This window comes from Ranitomeya variabilis, chromosome 5, assembly GCF_051348905.1.
Source record: "Ranitomeya variabilis isolate aRanVar5 chromosome 5, aRanVar5.hap1, whole genome shotgun sequence".
In the NCBI taxonomy this organism is placed as follows: Eukaryota; Metazoa; Chordata; class Amphibia; order Anura; family Dendrobatidae; genus Ranitomeya; species Ranitomeya variabilis.
In genome coordinates, this window is record NC_135236.1 from 298,398,093 (window position 1) to 298,424,465 (window position 26,373).

The following is a 26,373-nucleotide window of genomic DNA, read 5'->3' on the forward strand; positions in this document are numbered from 1 at the left end:
TGGTCCACTGTGTCAAAGGCAGCCGACAGGTCGAGAAGGAGGAGAACAGAGTAGTGTCGCTTGCTCTTGGCGGTTAAGAGGTCGTTGGTGACCTTAGTTAGGGCAGTTTCAGTGGAATGGTGTGACCGGAAGACAGATTGTAAGCGGTCAAAGAGGGAGCAAGAAGAGAGATGGGAGGACAGTTCAAGGTAGACGTGTTGTTCCAGTAGTTTGGAGGCATAAGGGAGAAGTGATATAGGGCGATAGCTAGATACAGAGGATGGGTCAAGAGAGGGCTTTTTGAGGATAGGTGTGATGGAGGCATGTTTAAAGCTTGAGAGGAAAACACCAGTTGTTAGTGATAGGTTGAAGAGATGGGTTAGGGTTGGGATGAAGACTGTGGTGAGGTTTGGGATGAGGTGGGATGGGAGCGGGTCAAGTGCACAGGTGGTGAGATGCGATCTTGAGAGTAGAGTGGAGAGTTGATCTTCTGTAATGGTGGAGAAGTTGGTTTTGGAGGTGGAGGGCAGGGAAGTCGGGAGGAAGGGCTCTGGGGCTTGTTGACCAAAACTGTCTCTGATGTTATCAATCTTCTGCTTGAAGAATGAGGCAAAGTCTTCAGCGGAGATAAGTGGGGAGGGAGGAGGTGCTGGGGGACGGAGGAGAGAATTGAAGGTGTTGAATAACTGTTTAGGGTTGTGAGACAGGGAGGATATGAGAGATGAGAAGTAGATTTGTTTAGCTGTGGCGAGTGTGGTCTTGAAAGTAGTGAGGGACTGTTTGAATGCGATGAAGTGGTCGTTGGAGTGGGATCTTTTCCATCTGCGCTCAGCAGCCCTGGAAGCTCGCCTCAGTTCTTTGGTCAGGCTGGTGTGCCAGGGCTGTCTGTTGATTTTGCGAGCTTTGGTACATGTAAGTGGGGCTACATAAGGATATCTTCTTCTCTAGAAGCAATGTTTTCAGGTGAGCATATTTCTGGACATATGCAATTGCTTCCAATGCCAATATTTTGTACTGATCATATAAAATCCAAACCTCAGTGTGACTCTATACAAAATCAGAGGGATACGAACGGATGGTAAGACTCATGGCTCTGTGATCATGGTTTTGCTTTGAAATATTTATAAATGTAGTAATATTCCGAAAACTGGTTTGTGCACACTTAGTAAAGAAATAACATTTAACATGTGCTCAGATATCTACTATATAATTGTCTAAGGGGTACTTCCATCTTTCTGTCTGTCTGTCTGTCTGTCACGGATATTCATTGGTCGCGGCCTCTGTCTGTCATGGAATCCAAGTCGCTGATTGGTCTCGCCAGCTGCCTGTCATGGCTGCCGCGACCAATCAGCGACGGCCACAGTCCGATTAGTCCCTCCCTACTCCCCTGCAGTCAGTGCCCGGCGCCCGCTCCATACTCCCCGCAGTCACCGCTCACACAGGGTTAATGCCAGCTGTAACAGACTGCGTTATGCCGTGGGTAACTCACTCCGTTACCGCCGCTATTAACCCTGTGTGACCAAGTTTTTACTATTGATGCTGCCTATGCAGCGTCAATAGTAAAAACATCCAATGTTAAAAATAATTAAAAAAATAAAAAATCATTATATACTCACCTTCCGCCGCCTTTCCCGCTCCTCGCGACGCTCTAATGACCACTCCATGCAAGCGGCAGGTTCCGGTGCCAAGGATGGTATGCGAGAAGGACCTTCCATGATGTCACGGTCATGTGACCGTGACGTCATCACAGGCCCTGTGCGCCTGTGCAAGAAGGACCTACCATGACGTCACGGTCATGTGACCGTGACGTCATCGCAGGCCCTGCGCGCCTGTGCAAGAAGGACCTGCCATGACGTCACGGTCATGTGACCACGACGTCATCACACCCTGGGACTGGAAGCTGCCACCTGCACCGCACACAGGCGACAGAACTACAAGGGTACTCTCAGAAGGTGAGTATATGTTTATTTTTTATTTTTTAACCTGTGACATACGTGGCTGGGCAATATACTACGTTGCTGTGCAATATACTACGTGGCTCTGTGCTGTATACTACATAACTTGGCAATATACTACGTCACTGGGCAATACACTACGTGGCTGGACAATATACTACATGGCTGGGCAATATACTACGTGGCTGGGCAATATACTACGTCACTGGGCAATATACTACGTCACTGAGCAATATACTATGTGGCTGGGCAATGTACTACGTAACTGGGCAGTATACTACGTAACTGGGCAATATACTACGTCGCTGTGCAATATACTACGTGGCTCTGTGCTATATACTATGTAACTGAGCAATATACTACATCACTGGGGTATATACTACGTAACTGGGCAATATACTACGTGGCTGGGCAATATACTACGTGGCTGGGCAATATATTACGCGGACATGCATATTCTAGAATACCCAATGCGTTAGAATCGGGCCACCATCTAGTATAATATAAGGATAGATAAACAAGGTACAATATACTGTGTAAGTAATGAGAACTATGTAAGGCAATTCTGCAGAAACCTTAAACTTGTCTAGACGTACATATTCCATAAATAAAATAATATTGTAGCCTTTGCTCTCTGTATGAAATCATGCATTCTAGATTTCCCACCAGGGGTGCTCATAGTGTAGGTGCAGTATAATCTTTCAATAGTTGAGCCGAGAAGAAACCTGGAGCAAGGTTAAGAATGTGAACATGGACTCAGCGGGAAGGAGTCAGCAATAAACTTAATTTAGAAATGTTAACAGTCCAACAGCTAAATTGCCAGGGATCTACAGTAGGAGTTCTGCAGCACAAATCTTTCTGTCGCGCCAGTCACAAAAAGTGTAAAAAAAGGAAACAACATCTGGATATGATTATACCGCTTGTAAATGAACCATTCTGAAGGGACTTTTTTCTATTGCACTTACAGAAAAAAATGTAAGTACCTAAACTTCATTTGCTGCACCAGTTCCTCCTTTGGAAATACAGCCAGCACATGTCATTGTTTTTTACACCTTTATTGAAAGCTATCCAAACTAAACTCTAGCTCAGAAAACATTCATGCTGGGTGGGTAAACTGAAAAATGCAATAGAAATTCAAATTATCATAACTATATAGACATAATAATTATAGGAGATGTCCATTATAGGATAACCACATCGTAACGGCCATAGGGTGCTGCATAGATGAAAAAAAATATATAAAAAATGTGTATGAATGCTATGGGGTGAGTAACTACTGAACGGCACAGATGTAGCCAAAGGTGCAAGAAATACCAACATCCACTCAGCAAAGATAATAACAGGTGGTGCTCAGCATGAAAAAAGATAGTCCTGCAAAATGATGAGGAAGAAAAAAAAAGCATCACTCATCATAAGTGTCTGGTATCTATATTTTGAACAAAAAATGTGGCAACTAGGATACAGAAGGAGGAACCTGATGCATGTAGCTGACGGCCGTTTCGCACTGCTTTGCGCTTCATCTGGCCTATTTTCAGCTTTCTCCCACTCTATCCTAGATGCCACATTTTAAATTCAAATAAAAATACTAGACAATTACAGAAAATGACGCTTTTTCTTTCTTCCTCAGCATGAAAAAAAATCTAATCTTACTTGCTTATACTAACCATTCCCACATGGGTTAAAAATGTAGTTTTATTAACAATTCCAAAAAATAAAAAAATGATAGTCATATAAATAGTCCAATAAGTATAGTACAGAAGGGGAGAAGGGGATACATAAAACTAGGGACAGAAAAAAGGTGGAAACACCTGGAAATAGCAAAGCAGTATGTAAACAACAATCCAATATTAATATAAGTTGTCAGGAATATAGCGTGCCTATATATCTCACAAGTGTCAATATAATTATAAATAAAGTGCATGTGCTGTAAATACAATAGGTCTAGACACAGCAAATATCCCCTTAGGGATTCCTGTGTGTGACGGTCAGCGACGGATCCTGCACCCATAGGCTTCCATTATAGGCGACGACGGGCAGCGCAGGATGCGTCGCTGAGCGATTTTCCAACGTGCAGAAAAAAACGTTCCTATGAACATTTTCTCCACACGACGGACCGTTATTTTCCGACGGATCCAGTGCACGACGGATGAAACAGATGGCCATCCGTCACAATTTTTCGCTAATACAAGTCTATGGGAAAATGCAGGATCCTGAAATATTTTTTGCAGGATCCTGCATTCTCAAAAATCGACGGATTGTGACGGAAGCTGAAAAACGCAAGTGTGAAAGTAGCCTTAGGCCGGTTTCACATTAGCGTATGTAGCTGTTGCGGAGGGCTGCGGACTTCCTCCGTGAAGCCCCGCCCTCGGCCGCTAGCTCCGCCCATTTCTGCATGCGGCCTGTGTACCTATCTTTAACATTAGGTACGCAGGTCGTGCGGCTGTATGCGGATGCTTCCACATGTGGAGCAGCCCCCAGACGCAGGGCAGCGGGGCACTCGGTACCGGGTCTCTCGGTTCTGGGGATGTCACGGTGGCCTGACCCGGTCCATGGCCCTGCTAAGGGGCGTCCAATTAAAGATGTAGGTGACGGTGTAGGTCACAGTAAATAACAAGGACACAGGGTTGCAGTCTCTTTACCTCTTTACTGAAGGCTTCGGCATCCGCAATCCAGAGCACTGCTAACAGGGCTGGCTGAGACCGGCCGGTCCAAAGGCACATCCAGAGTTCCCTTTGCAGGTGGAAATCAGTAGCCTACCTACTAGCGCCTGTGTGTTGTAGTACTTCCCTGCTGAGCACCACGGGATAGTCCTCACAACTGTCGTGTATGTTTCTGTTCTCTCTCTCCGTCCCCCAGATGATATGGATAGGATGCACCCGTATGATGGGGTAGGCCTGGAGTTATTTTATAGGGACCCTAGAGACGCCCCTCTCCCACAATTGCCTCCATTGTCGTTGTCTTCATTAGGTGAAAAGGTGAGACAGCCAACCTAGAGTTAACTGCCCTGCCGTAGTTTAAAGTAATGCGTAGAGTCTATTACTTCCTCGGCGTTCCGGCCGCCGGCTACGCGCCTCAGAAGGATGTTGCCGATCTCGGGGCACGACTCCTTCTGGTTCTATCGCCTTTGTGCTGTGATCTCGTTTCTCACTTCTCCACAATATACTTCGCTTTGTGTCCTTTCTTAAGATGCCGCCGCAATGAGGTGCAGGCACGGCTCCGTAACGATCTGTCCTGTGCTAGGCCACTATCAGGATCCCACCCCTGCCAGGGACCCCCCTGAATCTTCCCAAGCAACCTCTTCTTTCACTAGATGTTACCTGGGCAAAACCCAGTCAGCTTCTCTCTAACTTCCTATCCAACCCCCAGTTTTACCAGAGTGTGAGGAGTGGCCTAATACATAGAACCTTTTGCTCCCCCTGGTGGCCAGAGTGTGAACTGTAATGTGTGACTGTGATACCTGGTCAGGTGAACTCCTTTAGTGCCATCAGACGTACCATCACTCCCCTTAGCGGCAGAGTGACACTACTGCAACAACCAGGACTCTGGGGTGCTGCACATGCGTCGTTTTGACGATGCGGCGACCAGCGTTGGACGCAGCTTGTAGCAATTTCTTTTTTTATCCGTCAAACAACGCATGCGGAAGCATCCGCATACAGCCGCACGACCTGCCTACCTAATGTTACCTAATGTTAAAGATAGGTACACAGGCCGCATGCTGGCCGCATGCAGAAATAGGCGGAGCTAGCGGCGGAGGTGCAGCCGAGGGCGGGGCTTCATGGAGGAAGTAAAACAAAAGTAAGACAAAGTGTCACATAGTTCAGACCATAGGTCCTACAAATATGATCAAATATAAATAGTTCATGACAGATAGTCAAATAAAGCAATGCATATGTCTAAGTGTAGGTATCCAGGTGCACACCACACCCGACGCACGTTTCGCTCTGAAAGCTTCGTCCCCTAGGTGATATGACTATCATTGTTTATTTTTTGGAATTGTTAATAAAAAATACATTTTTAACCCACGTGGGAATGGTTGCTTTTTCTCAGTGTATGCTTTAGTTTTTTCCCCTCTTCCCTGGGTTTTTTTCATACTAGGTGTGATGCAGCAGTATGACCATACACAGTGAAACGGCAGTGACCCAAACAAGTTCAAACAAAACGTTCTTTATTTGTATTACTTCACACAGTCAATATAGTATACGGCTTCTTCATACAGTCCATTAATAATGCATGGCTATATGACGCAGTCAATACACAGACCGAACTTCCCTCTGTCCAGTTTCCCTGGGTGGCTGCACGCCGGTAACAAGTCTCTGTACTTACTAAGCGCACTGCACTCTTTATCCTCTGGAGTGCAGCCGGGTACACGTAAGACAGCCCAAGACGCAGGGTGTCAGTCCCTCTGGTTCCTTCAGCCTCTGTGCTACTCCACACAGAGAGAGCTCTACAGACAACTGCCCTGTCTGCTTCCAAGAACACACTGACACACCTCCCCCACTACTACATGCCTTTTTAATCAGTCACTGCTTCACTATTCTAATTACAGCCACACCTGTGTCTGTAGTACTCATGGCCTCACTACACTTCCATGCACATTCTGCAGAGCACATACAGCACCCCCTAGCTATACCAGGGGTCACTACCTCACATAGGATAGAAGGTTTTGTTGGTGTTATATATTACTAAGGCTACTTTCACACTAGCGTCGTGCACTGCACATCGCTATGCGACGTTGCAGCGCACCGACGCTAGCAGTGAAAGTGCCACACAACGGGGGCAGCGGATGCTGTTTTTCAATGCATCCACTGCCCCAATGTGAGGTGCGAGGAGGCGGGGGTGGAGTTCCGGCAGCGCATGCGCGGTCGGAAATGCTGGACACGACGCACCAAAAAACGTTACATGCAACGTTTTTTGATGGCGACAGTCCGACGCAACCGTCGCACGACGGTTGCGACGTGTGGCAATGTGTCGCTAATGCTAGTCTATGGAGAAAAAACGCATCCTGCAAGCACTTTTGCAGGATGCGTTTTTTCTGCAAAACGACGCATAGCGACATGCAGTGCACGACGCTAGTGTGAAAGTAGCCTTATACTAACAATGCAACTTGACTGCCGTGGCCAATCAGTGGTAGCTGATCAGATGAAGCCTTCACAATTAACCCTTTAACATAGCTGTTACAGATAACTTAGATTAAATATTCAGTAATATTGTTCACATGTTCATTTTCCAGAACTTGAAGTACACTGAAAATTACAAATAGTGTAGTTACAAATTATAAAAACTGAGAATCTTCAGTGGTTGATACCTTTTAATGGTCAACTGAAAAGATGATGACGAATAACAAACTTTCCAGACTACTTAGGTCTCCTCATCAGCCATAGTTAAATACAATATCTGAAGTGGTCTGAAAAAGTTACTGTAGATCTTTTGTAAGAAATTTCTAACCTGAAAAAGAACAAATACGTTAATTTCCAGATATGGGCTTGTTATTTTTGTTCACACTATTACAGATGTAATGTAACACAATAGGCTGATTGTTCGTTTGTAAGTAGATCTCAGCAGCGGCACCAGGGCTTGGCATTTACAGGTGACCACTTCAGGATTTAGTGACTGTTCAAACTTAAAACCTGCCAAGAGGTCCAGAGAGGTATTCATAGGCAGTGAGTCACTACAGGGAGTGCTGCTGACATACCGGGGTGTTAGATTATTTTTAGTTACAATGGAAAGGTTAACTCTTTCAATGTGTAAAGAACAATTCCAGGTCCAATTTACTAAGGTTTCTGAAGTTCTACCAGCTGCCCTTCCAAGTAATTCTAAGTCTCAGGCCGGGATCACACATGCGAGAAATACGTCCGAGTCTCGCATGGTAATACCCGGCATTGCCGCCATCACTCAGGAGCGGAGAGTGCGGCCGCATAGCAATACATGCAGCCGCACGCTCCGCTCCAGAGAGACGGCGGCAGAGCCGGGTATTACCATGTGAGACTCGGACGTATTTCTCGCATGTGTGATCCCGGCCTAAGTAGGAGACTGCACAATTACTCATAAAGAATTGTGTCAGCAGTATAAGCACCATGTCCTTGTCTTTACCCCTTTATCACCTTGGGTTTTTAAATTTTCATTTTTTGCTCCCCTTCTTCTGTCAATATGGCCATGTGAGGGCTTGTTTTTTGATGAGTTGTACTTTTGGACGACATCATTGATTTTACATGTAGCATGCTAGGAAATGGGAAAAAATCCCAAGTGCAGTGAAATTGCAAGAAAAGTGCAATTCCACAATTTTTTCCCCATATTCACTAAATGCTAAAACTGACCTGCCACGATGATTCTCCAAGTCATTATGAGTTCGCAGACACCAAACATGTCTAGGCTTCTTTTTATGTAAGTGGTAAAAAAATCCAAAGTTTGTACATTTTTTTAAAAAAAGGCACCATTTTCCAAGACCTGTAGCATTTCCATTTTTTTTTTTCAGATCTGAGGCTAGGTGAGGGCTTATTTTTTGTACGCCGAGCTGACGTATTTGTCCATACCATTTTGAAATAGACACAATATACTGCAATGTTTTGATTTTTTTTTCTTTTGAAAATCGGATTAATTATTTTTATATTTGTTATATTTTTATAGATCAGCCATTTATGAACACGGTGATACCAAATATGTGTTTTGTTTCTTTTATTGCTTTATTTTGAATGGGGCAAAAGGAGGGTGATTTGAACTTTTATATTTTTTTTATATTTTAAAAAAAAACTTTTTGGCTATATACAGCAGGGCTTCAGCCCATGGGGCGGCATTCATAGCAGGTCGGCAATGGCAATCACAGGGGTTTCCTGCAGACCCCAGGTTGTCATGCCAACCAATCGGCGCCCCGCACTCCTGTGACAGGAGTGCCAATGGGCGGAGCTAATGAAGCACATCCAGTTTGCAGGAGTTAAATGCCGCTGTCAGAGATTGACAGCGGCATTTAATATGTTAATTGCTGCGAGTGGATCGCGATTCCACCCGCGGCTGTTAGGGGTACATGTCAGCTGATTTCTGTCATATGCTGGAAAAGGGTATGGCGACCTATGAGGTACCTATACATCATAAGTCGTTAAGGGGTTACCCTCAGGTATGCCTAAAGATTTTTTTTTTCATAAATCAATATTACATATAAAAATAAGAAACTTTGTAACATATCTTATCAGAGAAATCTGCTTCTTTTCATCCATTCTCAATAGTCTCTATTCACAGGTAAAATCTGTCATCAGAGTATACAGATTTCCCCATTACTGAGAAAGGAAATGACGTGTTATATGGATGAACCCTATCTGTTGTTTCAGGAGAACTTGCAGCAAAATGGGCGTGTCTGCTTATAGCTCCTCCTTCCTCCATAGAATTTTAAAACCACCAACTGTCATATCCTATATCAGTAATCGGAAAATCTGCTTTCTTTGAGTATAGATTTCACGCATGAAGTAAAACTGAAAAATGAATCCAGGAGCAGAAAGAATCAGGTTTCTCTGATTAAATATATTACGAAGTTGCTTAGTTTCATGTGCACTGTACTATTGATTTATGAAATACAAATTTATATTGCATCGGGCAATGAAAATTATAGTAACAACAAAGTCCCCTAAAGCCCATACAGTATTTTGGGCATTGTATTCAGGATTTGTGTGATACAGATTCTGAATTCACTCGTGTGCATGAGGTTTAAGGCTGGATTTTCTTGTACAAAATGTGTATGTAATTGGTCATGAAATCTTTCCTATATTAGAAAAAAGTCTGACTGCCATTGGTGGTCTTGTGGATAGTTATAAAATCACTGAACCAACAGGAGTTAGATACCCTGATACTAATCATAATGCCAAAGGAGCTAGAAGAGTACCTTTTAAAACATGGAATCCAATGGATCATGCCGCTACTTTTTTTATGAAAACACTTTCATATTAAATCATAGATACATTGTAACCAGATGGAAGCCCAGCTCTATGGAATTATCACAAAAAAGAGCAAACAATCAATATTTCGAATATCCTTCATCCAGTTGTTTTTTTTCTTGAGACCAGGCTTCAACATTTATAAAGATTAACTAACAGACTCTCTTTTCTAGAGCAAGTAATGTGGTCAATTTTTGGTACCTATACTGCAAGAATAACAGGGTTGTGCTTTTCTTTTAAGCAAAATGATTTTTCCAAAGTCAACAATGTTTTGCTAAAATCTATTAGCATTTACTGAACACATAATTTCTTACACCTTTTAACAATCTGTACATAAGAAATATCTTAGCAAAAATAAAAATATGTCAGCAGTTCCAGCTAAAGCAAACTTCTAGTAGTTTTATGACACAGCTGCAAGAATACCTCACTACCCACATCCAAATCAACAAAATGTTGTACAGAGGTGTTAAATATTGAATATAGGATCGCTGCCTTAGCTGATGTCCTGGATGAACTTTTTGCACCCACCAGCTTAAAAAAAAAAGTATACAAATGTATGGCTTTTTTTTACTATGTGAGCCAATAGGTAACAGAAAAATCTAACATAGCTACAGTTGTGCTCAAAAGTTTACTCAAAAGGGATACAAAAAGATATCCAAGGAATTCATAATGCCAGTCAGCAGCATTCAATCTGTGATTAACAAATGGAAAATCAGGGACTCTGTAAAAACAAAACCACGGTCAGGTAGACCAACAAAAATGTAATCCACAACTGCCAGGAAAATTGTTTGGGATGCAAAAACCCACAAATAACATCAGCTGAAATACACTACTCTCTGAAAACTAGCAGTGTAGCTGTTGCAAAATGCACAATAAGGAAGCAGTTGAAGAAAAATGGGCTGCATGGTCAAGTCTCCAGAAGAATGCCATTACAGCACAAATGACACAAAGTATCTCACCTACAATATGCCAAACAGCACAGGGACAAGCCTCAAAACTTCTGGGACAAGGTAATTTGGAGTGATGAGACCAAAATTAAATTTTTTGGCCACAGCCATAAATGTTACATTTGGAGAGAGGTCAGCAAGGCCTATGATGAAAGGAACACCATTCCTACTGTAAAGCACAGAGGTGGATCGCTGATGTTTTGGGGATGTGTGAGCTTCAAAGGCACAGGGAACTTGGTCAAAGTTGAAGGAAAGATGAAAGCAGCACGTTATTAGCAAATACTAGAGGCAAATTTGCACTCATCAGCCCGGAAGCTGCACATCGGACATACTTGGACGTTCCAACATGATAACGATCCAAAATACAAGGCCAAGTTGACCTCTCATTGTCTACAGCAGAACAAAGTGAAGGTTCTGAAGTGGCCATCTCAGTCTCCTGACCTTAATATCATTGAGCTACTCTGGGGAGATCTCAAGTGCGCAGTTCATGCTAGACAGAACAGGAATTTACAGGAACTGGAGAATTTTTGCCAAGAAGAGTGGGCAGCTTTACCATCTGATAAAATAAAGAACCTCATCCACAACTACCACAAAAGACTTCAAGCTGTCATTTGTTAGAGAGGGCAATACATGGTATTAAAAAATGGGGCATGTGAACTTTTGATCAGGGTCATTTGGATGTTTTGGGTTGTTATTATGATTTAAAAAGAGAAAACACAGTAGTTTGACAATAAATTGCTTCACCCAACCCCTAATCATGAGTGGAGAAAAAGTGTTGGTGTTATCTTTCATATTCTCTGAAAAAAGGCCAAGAAAGCAAAAATTCTGCTGGGGTATGTAAACTTTTGGGCACAACTGTATATCAGAAATTAAAAAAGAAGTGTTAACATAGGAATATATATATATAATATATATAGAGACAAGATAAGGAAAGACACATCTATACCTTGAAATAAATGACATTACTTACAACCTTCTATTACAGAATTCAGATTATAGCAAAATCGTCAGCACTCAGAATTTAGATTGTGAAACCCAATAGGGACAATGGTGATGATGTCTGTAAAGTGCTATGGAACTTATTGGCGGTATAAAAGCGAGTAGAATATGATGCCTATATTAAGCAGCTCACTTGTACAATAGTTGACTTACCGCTACTCAGTTATCTATTTAGTCTAATTCTATCTATCCATCGATTCATCCACATATACCTTATTTTAACCCCTTCACGACGCGAGATAGTTCCATTTTTGCTTTTTCTATTTTTTGCTCCCCTTCTTCCCAGAGCCATAACTTTTATATTTCCATCAATATGGCCATATGAGAGCTTGTATTTTGCAGGACAAGTGGTACTTTTGAACAACACCATTGGTTTTAACATATCATGTACTAGAAAATGGGGAAAAAATTCCAAGTGCGGTGAAATTGAAAAAAAAAGTGCAAATCCAGAGTTGTTTTTTTTTTTTTTACCATGTTTACTAAGTACTGGGGTCTAAGGGGCAACTTTTCTCCTTATGGAGAGTGACATACCAGCTCTGGCTTGTCAAGGTAAGGAGGCTTATTCGCCATGCAATGCTCCTCTGGGAAATATAATATGAGCATTGCATGGCAAATAAACCTCCTTATCTTGACAAGCCAGCTGGTATGTCACTCTCCATAAGGAGAAACGTTGCCCCTTAGGCCGGCGTCAGACTCAGCGTATGAAATTACGGTCCGTTTTTTACGGCCGTAATACGCAGAAATGTTCCCAAAATAGTGATCCGTATCTCATCCGTAGGCAGGGTGTGGTAGCATATTTTGCGCATGTCATCCTCCGTATGTAATCCGTATGGCATCCGTACTGTGATATTTTCTCGCAGGCTTGCAAAACCGACATCTAATGGATTTATGTGCTCAAATGTTCGTTAAAACATATATACAGTATCTATATCTATATATATATATATATGTCATTGAGACACATATATATATATATTTATATTTAATTCAGCGCTAGATAGCATAAAAGCCGGTAATTCAATTGCCGGCTTTTGCTATCTCCTTCCCAAACCCGACATGATATGAGACATGGTTTACATACAGTAAACCATGTCATATCCCTTTTTTTTTTGCATATTCCACACTACAAATGTTATTAGTGTGTATGTGCAAAATTTGGGCCCTCTAGCTATTAAATTAAAGGGTTGAATCGCGGTAAAAATTGGCGTGGGCTTCCGCACAATTTTCTCCGCCAGAGTGGTAAAGCCAGTGACTGAGGGCAGATATTAATAGCCCAGGGAGGGTCCATGGTTATTGGCCCCCCCTGGCTAAAAACATCTGTCCCCAGCCACCCCAGAAAAGGCACATCTGGAAGATGCGCCTATTCTGGCACTTGGCCACTCTCTTCCCACTCCCGTGTAGCGGTGGGATATGGGGTAATGAAGGGTTAATGTCACCTTGCTATTGTAAGGTGACATTAAGCCAGATTAATAATGGAGAGGCGTCAATTATGACACCTATCCATTATTAATCCAATACTACGAAATGGTTAATAAAACACACACACACATTATTACAAAGTACTTTAATGAAATAAAGACACAGGGTGTTTTAATATTTTATTAGACTCTTAATCCACCTGAAGACCCTCGTTCTGTAAAAAAGGAAAAATAAAAAAATAACAATATCCCATATCTTCCGTCATTCAGGTCACGTCCCATGATGTAAATCCATCTGAAGGGGTTAAATCATTTTACACCCAGGAGCTCTGCTAATGCAGTGCTCGTGGCTGTAAAACCCCGGGGAATGAATGGAAAGCAGGGGAATGTCCTGTAGTTACCTTGAGTCACGGTGATGCACCCTCTGCTAGATGTCCTCATATGAACTCGAGCGTGGGAAAAATTCATATAGTCATATTATATAGTCATTGTCATATTGCACGACCCATTAAAGGGTTGATTGTGACTTGTAGGATCGCTACTTCCAACAGGTGGCGCTATAGAGTTTAAGTCCTGTTTTTCTTCTAAGTACTAAAACTGATCTGCCATTGTGATTCTCCAGGTCATTATGAGTTCACAGACACCAAACATGTCTAGATTCTTTTTTATTTAAGAGGTGAAGAAAACATAAAAACTTTGGTAAAAAAGGCGCCATTTTCCAAGACCTGTAGCGTCTCCATTTTTCATGATCTGTGGCTGGGTGGGGGCTTATATTTTGTGCGTTGAGCTATCATTTTTATCGATACCATTTTGGTGTAGATACAAACTTTTGATCGCCCATTATTGCAATTTATTGCAATGTGGCGGAATAAAAAAATTCTGATGTTTTTAATTTTTTTCTCCTTACACCGTTTAGCAATCAGGTTAATTCTTTTTTTATATTAATAGCTCGGGCGATTCTGAATGCGGCGATACCAAATATGTGTATATTTGATTTTTTTATTGTTTTATTTTGAATGGGGGGTGATTTGAACTTTTATATCTTTTATTTTTTTATCTTTTTTATTTTTTTTACTTTTTGCATGCTTCAATAGTCTCCATAGGAGACTAGAAACGGTAGTACTTCGATCGACTCGGCTGCATACAGGTCGCCTGTGATTAGCAGAAATGCTCACTTGCTATGAGAGCTGACCACGGGGCGGCGCTCATAGAAATCCAGCAATGACAACCATAGAGGTCTCCTTCAGACCTCTGGTTGTCATGCTGACCCATCGGTGACCCGTGATCATGTGACGGGGTCACCAATGGGCAGGATTCACGACGTGCTTCTGGTAAGCATGAGTTAAATGCAGCTATCAGAAATTGACAACGTGCTCCGGGGCGGCCTGTGGAGGAAATCCTTCAAGTGATGGACTACTTACACTGTGTTTCAAATTATTATGCAAATAATATTTCCTCATATTTTCTCTAAATTACCTATCTGAATTGCAGTCATTGTTATTTTCCAGTCATCTACTATTCTAGTATAATTGCAATGTTTTGGAACAAACTGCCTATGAAAACAGTATCTTTTAAAAAAAAATAAACACTCAAAATGCATGTTCCAAATTATTATGCACAGCAGAGTTTTCAACCTTTTTTTTTATTTTGAACAAAAAAATTCTCAATTGTGAATTTATAAGCATTATCAGCTTATTACAAAATGAAATCAAACAGTTTTCAAGTGAAAACTTTATTCTAGGTGATGTTACATTTGCACATAGGACCCCTTGTTCGAAAGAAGCTTCTGAACTCTCTCATCCATTGAATTTGTCAGTTTTTGGATGGTTTCTGCTTCAATTGTTTTGCATGTGGACATAATACCCTCCCAGAGCTGTTGCTTAGATGTGAACTGCCTCCCGCCATCATAGACACTCCTTTTGATGATGCTCCTGAGGTTCTCAATGGGGTTGAGGTCAGGGGAAGATGGTGGCCACACCATAAGTTTGTCCTCTTTTATGCCCATAGCAGCCAGAGATGCAGATGTGTTTTTTGCAACATGAGACGGTGCATTATCATGCATGAAAATGATCTTGCTGCAGAAAGCACGGTTCTTCCTCTTGAACCATGGCAGGAAGTGTTGTTTTAGAAACTCCACATAGATTATGGAGTTCATCTTTACCCCTTCAGGGATCATAAAGGGGCCGACAATCTCTCTCCCCATGATTCCAGCCCAAAACATTACTCCACCTCCTCCTTGTTGGCGCCTTAGCCGTGTTTTCATGGGGTGTCCATCAACCAGCCATCCTCCACTCCATCCATCTGGACCATCGAGTGTTGCACGGCACTCATCGGTGAACAAAACAGTTTGGAAGTCAGTCTTCATGTATCGTTTGGCCCACTGGAGCCGTTTCTGCTTGTGTGCAGTGGATAGAGTTGGTCGACAGGATGGCTTACGCACAGCTGCAAACCTCTGAAGGACCCTGCATCTCGTTGTTCTGGGGACGTTGGAGGCACCAGCAGCTTCAAAAACTTGTCTGCTGCTATGACAAGGCATTTTTGCAGTTGCTCTTTTAACCTTACGCAATTGCCTGTTGGAAAGAGTCCTCAATTTTTCCTTATCAGCACGCACACGTGTGTGCTGGGAATCAGCTACATACTTCTTGATTGTGCGATGATCACGATGAAGTGTCTTGGCAATGTTAATTGTAGTCATGCCTTGACCTAAATACTCCACAATTTGTTGCTTCTCAGCAGCCGACACATCCTTTTTCTTTCCCATTTTGGCAAAAAATGTAGGCTGCTTAATAATGTGGAACAGCCTTCTTAAGTAGTCTTGCCTTTATTTGGACACACCTGCCAAACTAATTTGCACAGGTATCTGCAATTGCTTTCAGTGATATAAAGAGCCCTGACACACATCACCATCAATGAGTTTGTGACAAACAAAAAAATTCTAACCTTATCACTCCTAAACTCTTTGTGCATAATAATTTGGAACACAGTGTACATATGCATACTTATGGACTTAAGACAGGTCACTTATCCTTTTAATCAGTATAATGGCGTCAACCTGACAGTGTCTGTAGTTTACTGCGCAAAATCCTGCTGAAAGGTTCGCTTTAAGTTATAAATCGAGCCAATTATTATTTTTCAATGTAGATTTGTATTCTGCTCCTCCTATTGTTTGCAACCACTGTGACTTTGGTGAATACTGATGTGAAACTGCTGTAATTTTAGTGGATAGCGATGTAAAGGTTAGTTTATGCAAAGTGATCATCAATAGTGATTTCCAGGCTGAAATATCATTATACTGATTTACTCCTGTTTATACCAGGAAGATTTAACAAAAGTCTCTTGTGCAGAAATAATAATTCGCACAGATCCAGTCTGGAGATGACAAAATAACATTAACACAATAAAAGAATCAGTGCAGCTTCAGTATATAGAAATGTCAGGTCGGTACCTTACTGACAAGGCCAAGAAAGGAGAGGCATACTGGACTTGGCAGGATACAGAGTGTGCCAACGTCAGATGACATAGGAAACTCCTCGTTAAGTATTGATAAGGTTAAAACAAATATGTGAACTGCCTCCATATCATGAGCTAGATTGTTGTATGATGACTTCATATGAATTAGCAACTAGATCTTTTACTTCTCACGCTACAGGTATGTGTTACCTCTTAAGGTTGGTTAAAAAGTGTTGCTGTCAGATCAACTTTTAGATGAAGTAATGTTAAATTTTATTTTACATGTTTTGCAGAGCAATATACACTGTATATATACACAATTATTGATAACTTTTCAAAATCAGAGTTTCGGTTCGGTTGTATACTAGTTTAAATACTAGTACATGCACAGGGCTGGATTTACAGTCCATTACTATTACGCCATTTTGGATAAAATAGCAATAAATTATCATGAGAAAAGGTGATTACATCCTCGTTGTGTTAGGTGGTTTTACATATCAGACCATAATCAGAAATTGGACTGAAATTAAAAATAACAATTTTCAAACTTTGAATGATTATCCCTTTAATCCCCTAATGACGAATGGCGGACATAGCACGTCATGAGCGGATGTCAGTTCCACCAGCATGACTCACACTATGTTCGTCATGCACTTAAACTGTCACTGCGTATAAACAGCCAGTGACAGTTCCGTGCTGACAGCTGTCACTAAGGCTAAACAGCACCGCCCCTGGCTGCTTGACCCCTTAAATGCTGTGATCAAGAGGTATTGCAACATTTAGGAGGCAGGAAGAACGTTTCTTTCCCTTCAGATCAGCGCCTCCGCGGGGTCCAATTGTTGCCACATGTCAGCTGTAATCCCAGGCCATAATAGCTGTACACTCTTTTGTTTCCTCCCCTGCCCAGGAGCTGTGGTATGATCAGACCATGTCCCTGTAGGGTCAGACACAGCCATTACACAGTTCACAGCAGGGGCACATTTATAAGATTATCTCAGCACAGGAACATTTTATTTATACACATCCAATTATGGAAATTATTATTATTCCAAGATCTATTGATTAAAATGAACTTGTATTAGTGGGGAAAACCACTATAACCACTTCAGTGAATCCGGTATAAAAGAAAAAAAAAAGTGCAAGCTATGGTTTTTCATCATACCGCTGGAAAAAAAAAGTGGAATCAAATGCGATCAAAAATACGAATGTAAATAAAAATGGTATAGCTGAAAACATAAACTTGTCCATCAAAAACAAGACACTATACAGCTCCATCAGCAGAAAAACAAAAAAGTTATAGCTCTAAGAGTAAGGCGATCCAAAAATATTTTTCTCTATAAAATAGTTTTTATTGTGTAAAACATAAAAAAATGATATAAATGTGGTATCGCTGTAATCGTACTGACCTGAAGAATACAGCTGTTTTATCAATTCTACTAAATGTGAAACGACATGAAAAAAAAAACCTGAATTGCTGTTTTTTTTCATTCTGCCTTCCAAAATCGGGATAGAAAGTAATCAAAAAATGTAATGTGCCCAAAAATGGTACCAATGAAAACATCAACTAGTCCCCCCCAAAAAAGCCTTCACAGAAATATGGAAAAATTATAGCTCTCAGGATATGGCGAAAAAAAACATCTTTTAGTGTGTGACAGAAGCCAAAAAACAAAAACTATATATATACGGTAATTTAGACCGTGTCTAAACCTGAGCCTGTCCATCCATCCTGCACCTCATCCTTCCTGCCCAGGTTGAAATGGTTCCTGTCCGCCCTTCTGTAGAATGTTCTCGAGTCCGTCCTGCTTCTACCAAGCCCACAGCCTAATCCCTCTTGTCCGCACCTATACCGCTACCCTCACCAGTCCAGCGCCTGTGATCCTATACCTCAGTCCATCCTGTGTTCCTGAACCTATTCTATTCGTTCTTGATCCATGATCCAGTACATGTTCTGTCTACCAGCTGCATGTCCCCCTGTTATCCATTTCTCTCCAGTCCTGCTTCCCTGCCCCCTTAGTGGTCAGCTGCCGCAGCTCTGGGGTCTAGCCACACTGTCAGGGGCTCTAGTGAAGAACCAGGTGGTCTATTAGTTACACCCCTTAAGAATCTCCCCAGACCATGGCACCATGGTTCCATAACCACGTGCTTAACACAAATGATGTGAGCATTCACAAGTTCACAAGTCTGCAGTCATAGCGTGCATACAGTAAAAGATGCGAGGTGCTGGTGGAGGGAGGTACAAGCCCAGGGGCGTAACTACCGCGGTCGCAGGGGTCGCAATTGCGACGGGGCCCGCAGTGCTTAGGGGCCCCTAAGAACTCTGAGCTACAAAATGGGCCGCCGGCCCTTTATAAACCTTCTTTACAGGCCCTGGTGCGCGTGCACTCTCTCAGTGCATGCGCGATCACGGGTGGGACTGCACTTGTCACGGCAGCAGAGCCCCTCCACCGCAGAGAGCCGCACACCACAACTATGGCTGCAGCTGCTCTGTGCGCACAGGACCTAGGATGAGGTCACAGGAGGGGAGGAGTCGGAGTCACATGATCAAGGGCTTCCGTGTAGTGCAGGACAGTAGTGCAGTGCTGGTTGTCATCATGCTGGAGGAGGGTAAGCTTTTGTGTGAGGTCAGGAGGGGTTTGTGTGGATGTAGCAGAGCAGTGTGTGTATGAGGTGTACAGAGCGGAGCCGTGTGTGTATGAGGTGTACGGAGCGGAGCTGTGTGTGTATGAGGTGTACGGAGCGGAGCCGTGTGTGTATGAGGTGTACAAGGCGGAGCCGGGTGTGTATGAGGTGTACGGAGCGGAGCCGTGTGTGTATGAGGTGTACGGAGCGGAGCCGTGTGTGTATGAGGTGTACAGAGCGGAGCAGTGTGTGTATGAGGTGTACGGAGCGGAGCCGTGGGTGTATGAGGTGTACAGAGCGGAGCAGTGTGTGTATGAGGTGTACAAGGCGGAGCCGGGTGTGTATGAGGTGTACGGAGCGGAGCCATGTGTGTATGAGGTGTACAAGGCGGAGCCGGGTGTGTATGAGGTGTACAAGGCAGAGCTGGGTGTGTATGAGGTGTACAAGGCAGAGCTGGGTGTGTATGAGGTGTACGGAGCGGAGCCGTGTGTGTATGAGGTGTACAAGGCGGAGCTGGGTGTGTATGAGGTGTACGGAGCGGAGCCGTGTGTGTATGAGGTGTACAAGGTGGAGCCGGGTGTGTACGAGGTGTACGGAGCGGAGCCGTGTGTGTATGAGGTGTACAAGGCGGAGCTGGGTGTGTATGAGGTGTACGGAGCGGAGCCGTGTGTGTATGAGGTGTACAAGGCGGAGCTGGGTGTGTATGAGGTGTACGAAGCGGAGCCGGGTGTGTACGAGGTGTACGAAGTGGAGCCATGTGTGTACGAGGTATACGGAGCGGAGCCGTGTGTGCAAGGTGTACGGAGCGGAGCCGTGTGTGTACGAGGTATACGGAGCGGAGCCGTGTGTGCAAGGTGTACGGAGCGGAGCCGTGTGTGTACGAGGTGTACGGAGCGGAGCCATGTGTGTACGAGGTATACGGAGCGGAGCCATGTGTGCAAGGTGTATGGAGCGGAGCCGTGTGTGTACGAGGTGTACGGAGCGGAGCCGTGTGTGTACGAGGTGTACGGAGCGGAGCCGTGTGTGTACGAGGTGTATGGAGCGGAGCCGTGTGTGTACGAGGTGTACGGAGCGGAGCCGTGTGTGTACGAGGTATACGGAGCGGAGCCGTGTGTGCAAGGTGTACGGAGCGGAGCCGTGTGTGTACGAGGTGTACGGAGCGGAGCCATGTGTGTACGAGGTATACGGAGCGGAGCCGTGTGTGCAAGGTGTACGGAGCGGAGCCGTGTGTGTACGAGGTATACGGAGCGGAGCCGTGTGTGCAAGGTGTACGGAGCGGAGCCGGGTGTGTACGAGGTGTACGGAGGGGAGCCGCATGTGCAATGTGTACGGAGCTCAGCCGCGTGTGTAGGAGTAACTATGTGTGGCCATTATACTGTAGGCAATATCATGTGTGGCCAATTGTACAGTATGGAGCATCATGTGTGGCCATTGTACAGTATAGAGCACTATGTGTGGCCATTGTACAGTATGGACAGGGGCGTAACTACCGCGGTTGCAGCGGTCGCCACTGCGACCGGGCCCGGCAGGTCAGGGGCCCGGGGCCGGCAGGTCAGAGCAGGGCCGGACTGGCCATCGGGCACTTCTGGCAAATGCCAGAAGAGCCGGTGCCAGTCATGGGCTGCTCGATCCGCCTCCCCCCGCCACCGACTCACCCCCCCCGCCGTCGCATTCAACTATACCGGCGTCTATGACGCCGGTACAGTTAAATGCAATGACGGAGGAGAGAGCGTCTACAGACGCTCCCTCTCCCATCATTCCCCGCTCTGCCTCTGACACTGCAGGTGCGCGATGACGTCATATCATCGCGCACCTGCTGTGTCCCGGGCAGACTGCAGCCGAGCCTGAGATCGGAGCAGGAAGCAACGCTGGCAAGAGGAAAGGTAAGGAGAGTGTTTTTTTGTTTTTTTACTGGACTGTGGGGGCATTCTCGGGGGGGGGGCGAGAGATGCGGGCTGTGCTGTATAGACCACTGTGCGGGCTGTGCTGGATAGACCACTGTGCGGGCTGTGCTGGATAGACCACTGTGCGGGCTGTGCTGGATAGACCACTGTGCGGGCTGTGCTGGATAGACCACTGTGCGGGCTGTGCTGGATAGACCACTGTGCGGGCTGTGCTGGCACCCAACACCATATTGCAGTGCAGGGGATTCCTCCTGCACAGCAACAGTCCGAGGCGTATCTAGGGGAAGGGGGCAGCCGGGGCACGTGAGAGACAGGAAGCAGCTCCAGTCATCACGATGAGACAGCTTCTCAATCTGTTTTTTCCCCCTCATACATCTCATGTACCTCTGAATGAGATCGTATTTAAGAGAAAGCCAAAATAACCCCGGGACAGAAGGCGAGAGCAGGGGGGAGGTGCGGGACAGAGCCGCTTTAGTCAGGAGAAGCTGAGGAGCTGCAGCCGGTTTACATCAGCCACCCCTGTACCAGAGAGGAGATTGTGAGTTGTGTATATGAGCTGGTATCTCTGGTGTGTGTGTGTGTGTGTGTGTGTGTGTGTGTGATATCTGTAGTATGTGTGTGTGTGATATCTGTAGTGTGTGTGTGATAACTGTAGTATGTGTGTGATATCTGTAGTATGTCTGTGTGTGTGATATCTGTAGTGTGTGTTTGATATCTGTAGTGTGTGTGTGATAACTGTAGTATGTGTGTGATATCTGTAATATGATGTGTGTGTGTGTGATATCTGTAGTGTGTGTGTGATATCTGTAGTATGTGTGTATGTGTGATATCTGTAGTGTGTGTGTGATAACTGATGTGTGTGTGTATGATGTGTGTGTGTGTGTGTGTGTGTGTGTGTGATATCTGTAGTGTGTGTGTGATATCTGTAGTATGTGTGTGTGTGAGGCAGCGGCGTAACTACCACGGTCACAGCTGCAAGCGGCTCTGGCAGGTCAGGGGGCCGTGTGTCCCCTTGAGCCTGTCTCCCTTATGCTTGTGTCCCCATGTGCCAGTCTCCCTTGCCCATTAGTCCCTGTGTGTCCCCATGTGCCTGTCTCCTATGTCCCCTTGTGCTTGTGTCAGTCTCCTTCGCCCACTAGTCCCTGTGTGTCAGTCTCCCTTTCCCACTTGTCCCTGTGTGTCCCCTTGTGCTTGTATCCCTTGTGTCAGTCTCTTGCCCACTAGTCCCTGTGTGTCCCCTTGTGCCTGTCTCCCTTGTCCCCTTGTGCTTGTCCCTTGTCCCCGTGTGTCCCCGTGTGCCAGTCTCCCTTGTCCACTAGTCCCCATGTGCCCTTTGTGTCAGTCTCCCTTGCCCACTTGTCCCCATGTGCCCCTTGTGTCAGTCTCCATTGTCCCCTTGTGTCAGTCTCCCTTGCCCACTAGTCCCCTTGTAACCTTCTCCCCTGCCTCCTAGCCCCCATGTGTCCCCTTGTGCCTGTCTTCCTTGCCCACTTGTGCCCTCTCCCCTGCCCCCTAGTCACCATTTGCTCGTGTCTTTCTCACTGCCCCTGTATGGAGGGGCTGCATTATACTATGAGGGGGGCTGCATTGTATTCTATGGGGGTTACATTGAATTTTATGGCGGGGGGGCCCCATTTGGAAGTTCGCACCAGGGCCCATAACTTTGTAGTTACGCCACTGTACAAGCCCCTGGGACACGTTCACAGGAATTTCAGTGCACACTCTTATTTCACAGATGCAATAACTTTATTTCCAAGTGAAGGTAAAAAAGAGACATATGTTCCAGGTGCAGGAATTCGATCCAGTCCTGGGTTTTTATCACACAGTTGCTATAGAAAAAGGAGATGAACATGTCTTCAGTGACAGGGTTATTCAAAATAATACATACATAAATACAAATATAAAAATAATGTATACAAAGACCAATTAATGAGTAGCAGTAAACAGCAATACATGGGGATATAAAGTTGTGACATGGGTGTATACAAATAGACTGCAGGGTAGAATTAGCGATAGAATAGTGAGATCCGAAGGACACATCAGAGGCAGAGTGAAAACCTAGTTCAATAAGACCATAGGTGGTACATTAGCGACAATGCAGTACATTCAGAGGTAAACTCCAGAAAAGGAGTGGTGACACCGTTAACAGGTCATTGCTAATATATGTGCAAAACAGTAAAAATGCCAGAGGAAGAGATAATACAATTTAATAGATTAGTTGGTAGTATATGAGTAACACATGCACAGTTATGGCCAAAGGTGTTAGGACCCTTGAAATAGGTCCAGAAAATTTAGAATTTCTCCAAGAAAATTATCCCTTTACCCCAATTGCCACCGTACCAGTGAAATCGGGAAGAGCTGAGGCTAAGCTGGCACATCTAATGGATGCATAGGCAGCATCAATAGTAAAAAGTTGCTCCGGAATGGGGCGACACACTGGCACTGACTGGAGGGGAGTAGGAAGGGGGCACTGACTTGAGGAAAGTAGGGAGGGGCCAATTCGCGGCCGGACTAAGCCTGTTACTGATTCGTCGCGGCCTGCCGGCCGTGACCAATCGGCACCGTGGGATTTCCGTTACAGACAAACAGACAGAAAGACAGACAGACAAACAGACGGAAGTACCCCTTAGACGATTATATTTACATATATACTATATATATATATATATATATATATATATATATATATATATATAATAAGTTGTACACAGCTTGTGCTTCTGGAGACCAGTGTGAAATAGTTAAGCAGTTTCTTCCCACTACAGTGATACCATACCTGTGGGGAGGATCAGAATGGATGGGTCTATTTGGATTTGGGAGTGCAGATTACACTGGAACCATGTTTCTTTTCCAGAGCTTTTGTGCTGTTGGTTACAGGGAAACCCCTTATTCTTCCATTCCATTGTGTTTTCGATTCCATGATAAACCAGAGTGTGCACTTGTTTTTTGTGGGATCGATTAAAGTTTTTGTTGGTACCATTTTGGGATACATAACATCACCTTTAAAGCTAGTTTCACATTTATCCTGTGCTCTATGCTGAGCACTTACATTATGTAGGGGTTTCTGTCTAAATCCTGCCAAAACTAGATTCCTCAATGCAGCTGTTCAGCATAATGAGGCAGATTGAATCAGTTTGGACCAACATCTACATGATTCACCAACAATTTATTGTGTATAGAGGATTGGGTAGTTTTTAATTTTGGTGCTTCAATGCTCAAATGTAAAGTTTGTACATACATAGTAGTCTACAACTTGATAGCTGTGATGCATTATGGCAATAGCATAGTACAACACTCATATTAAGTGAATGAGAATGGCCACGCTAAATAAAAAGTGAAGATCGCCAAGGAAGTACTTTTATGTACTTCAACACACGTAACGCTGCAGACATCAAGTTGTTGATTGCTACATCTAACTTTGCTGCATCCCATAGCAATTGCCCTATATATTGCCTTCTTTTCATCTGTCTCCGTATGTATTACATGCCAGTAGATTACATTATAAGACATATATTTCTTTATGGATCATGTTTAGATTTTATTTTGATATCTTATTGCATTTTTGTAATAGAAATTCAAATAACATTTTATTTAAACTGATGGAAATAGCGCGTTGAAAAAATGTTAGACACTTTCTTTACCTCTATGGCAAAACTGTCGTAAATAGTAGAGTGCCGTCAGGAAAATGTTTAAGGTAAAACATAGAAAGACGTCCTCATATGGTCACTGACTGGCTTCCCTCCAACCTGGCACTGGGTGAGCTCCCGGATATGGGCTCTGCATAATGTTATTTGTATTGGAGTGACAAAGTAAAAGTACGGTGCATTATGGGATTCTGCATTGCTTCACTTGGCACATTAAGCGTTTTGATAATTTTAGTGCCTCAGCATAACATCTCACTGTAAGCTTTTACTGCAGAAATAAATTGTATACTCTACTGATATCTATCTCAGCTTATTTCATGTCAAAAGTTTGGGTGGAAAAAGACAAGTGCTAAAATGTCCTTTTTGTGCTTTTTTTTGTTTTTACTGTAACTTTAAAGAACATTATGTTTTTCCATAAGTAGTTTCTTTACTACAGTGTTCTCGTTTTTTTTCTTTATTTTCCCCTTGTTCCGACACGTCCCAGGACTCAGCTGGCTGTGAGCTAACTTTCATCACCCTCGTAATACATTTATAAAGAACGTAAACCTCCTGCACAGACATGTATCTTCCCCAATAATATACACAAACGCAATAATAAAATAAAAGGTGTGTATCGGGTTTCCTCCGGAACTGAGTGTAAAGCACACAAGAGGTACAAGCCTGCCTAATATGCTCTTTCTCTTGTTTTGTTCCACTCCTAGGTTTGGCTTACAAATAGTGATGTAAAATACAGATCAGAATAACTATGTGCGGAAATGACCATACAAACCATAGCCATCATCAGTCAATATCCACATAAGAAAATAGTAATACATAGCAAACACTTATTCATCTATATGTGGAAATGATGGAGTTTACTTTACCCTAAATCCTTCAAACTCTGCTGTATCTGACTTACTGCAAGGTGCCATAAGAAGACTTTCCCTTACATACACCAACCATATTCCATACATCTATGGCATCATGTGCTAATAGCAGACGCCATCTTATATGGATTATTCCTTTATACTGCTAATGTGAGTCACCAGATTTAGCTCTCTCTATTTTTAAGCAGGTCCATGAGATAAGACAAGGCAACTTTTTAGGGTACATTAAACTTCTAGAGGAGCATTCTGATGACGCATTTTGTGCTGTTCACCATGCAGCATACATAACATCTTTTTCCTTCAGTTCATTACAATAATGGCAATACCAATATACAATATATTAATACTTTTGCACTTTTTCTAAAAAAAAAAAAAAAAAGGTTTGGATGGAGTTGTGTGAGTTCTTATATTTTTTGCAGAATGAATTGCTGGTTACTTTGGTCTCATTTTGAGGTAGATATGAATTTATTTTGCTTTTGTGCAGATCAGAACAATTATGGCTATATCAAATTTATATTTTTTTATGTAACATTACTTTAGTATAATAAAAATTGTTTTAAAAAGAACCTGTCAAGGATATTTATTCCTGTAATGTATTAGCAGTGCTTTATCAGCCTCCTGATAACATTTTTTACCAGTGAAAAAGTAATATTTAATCCTGGAGTGTATACAG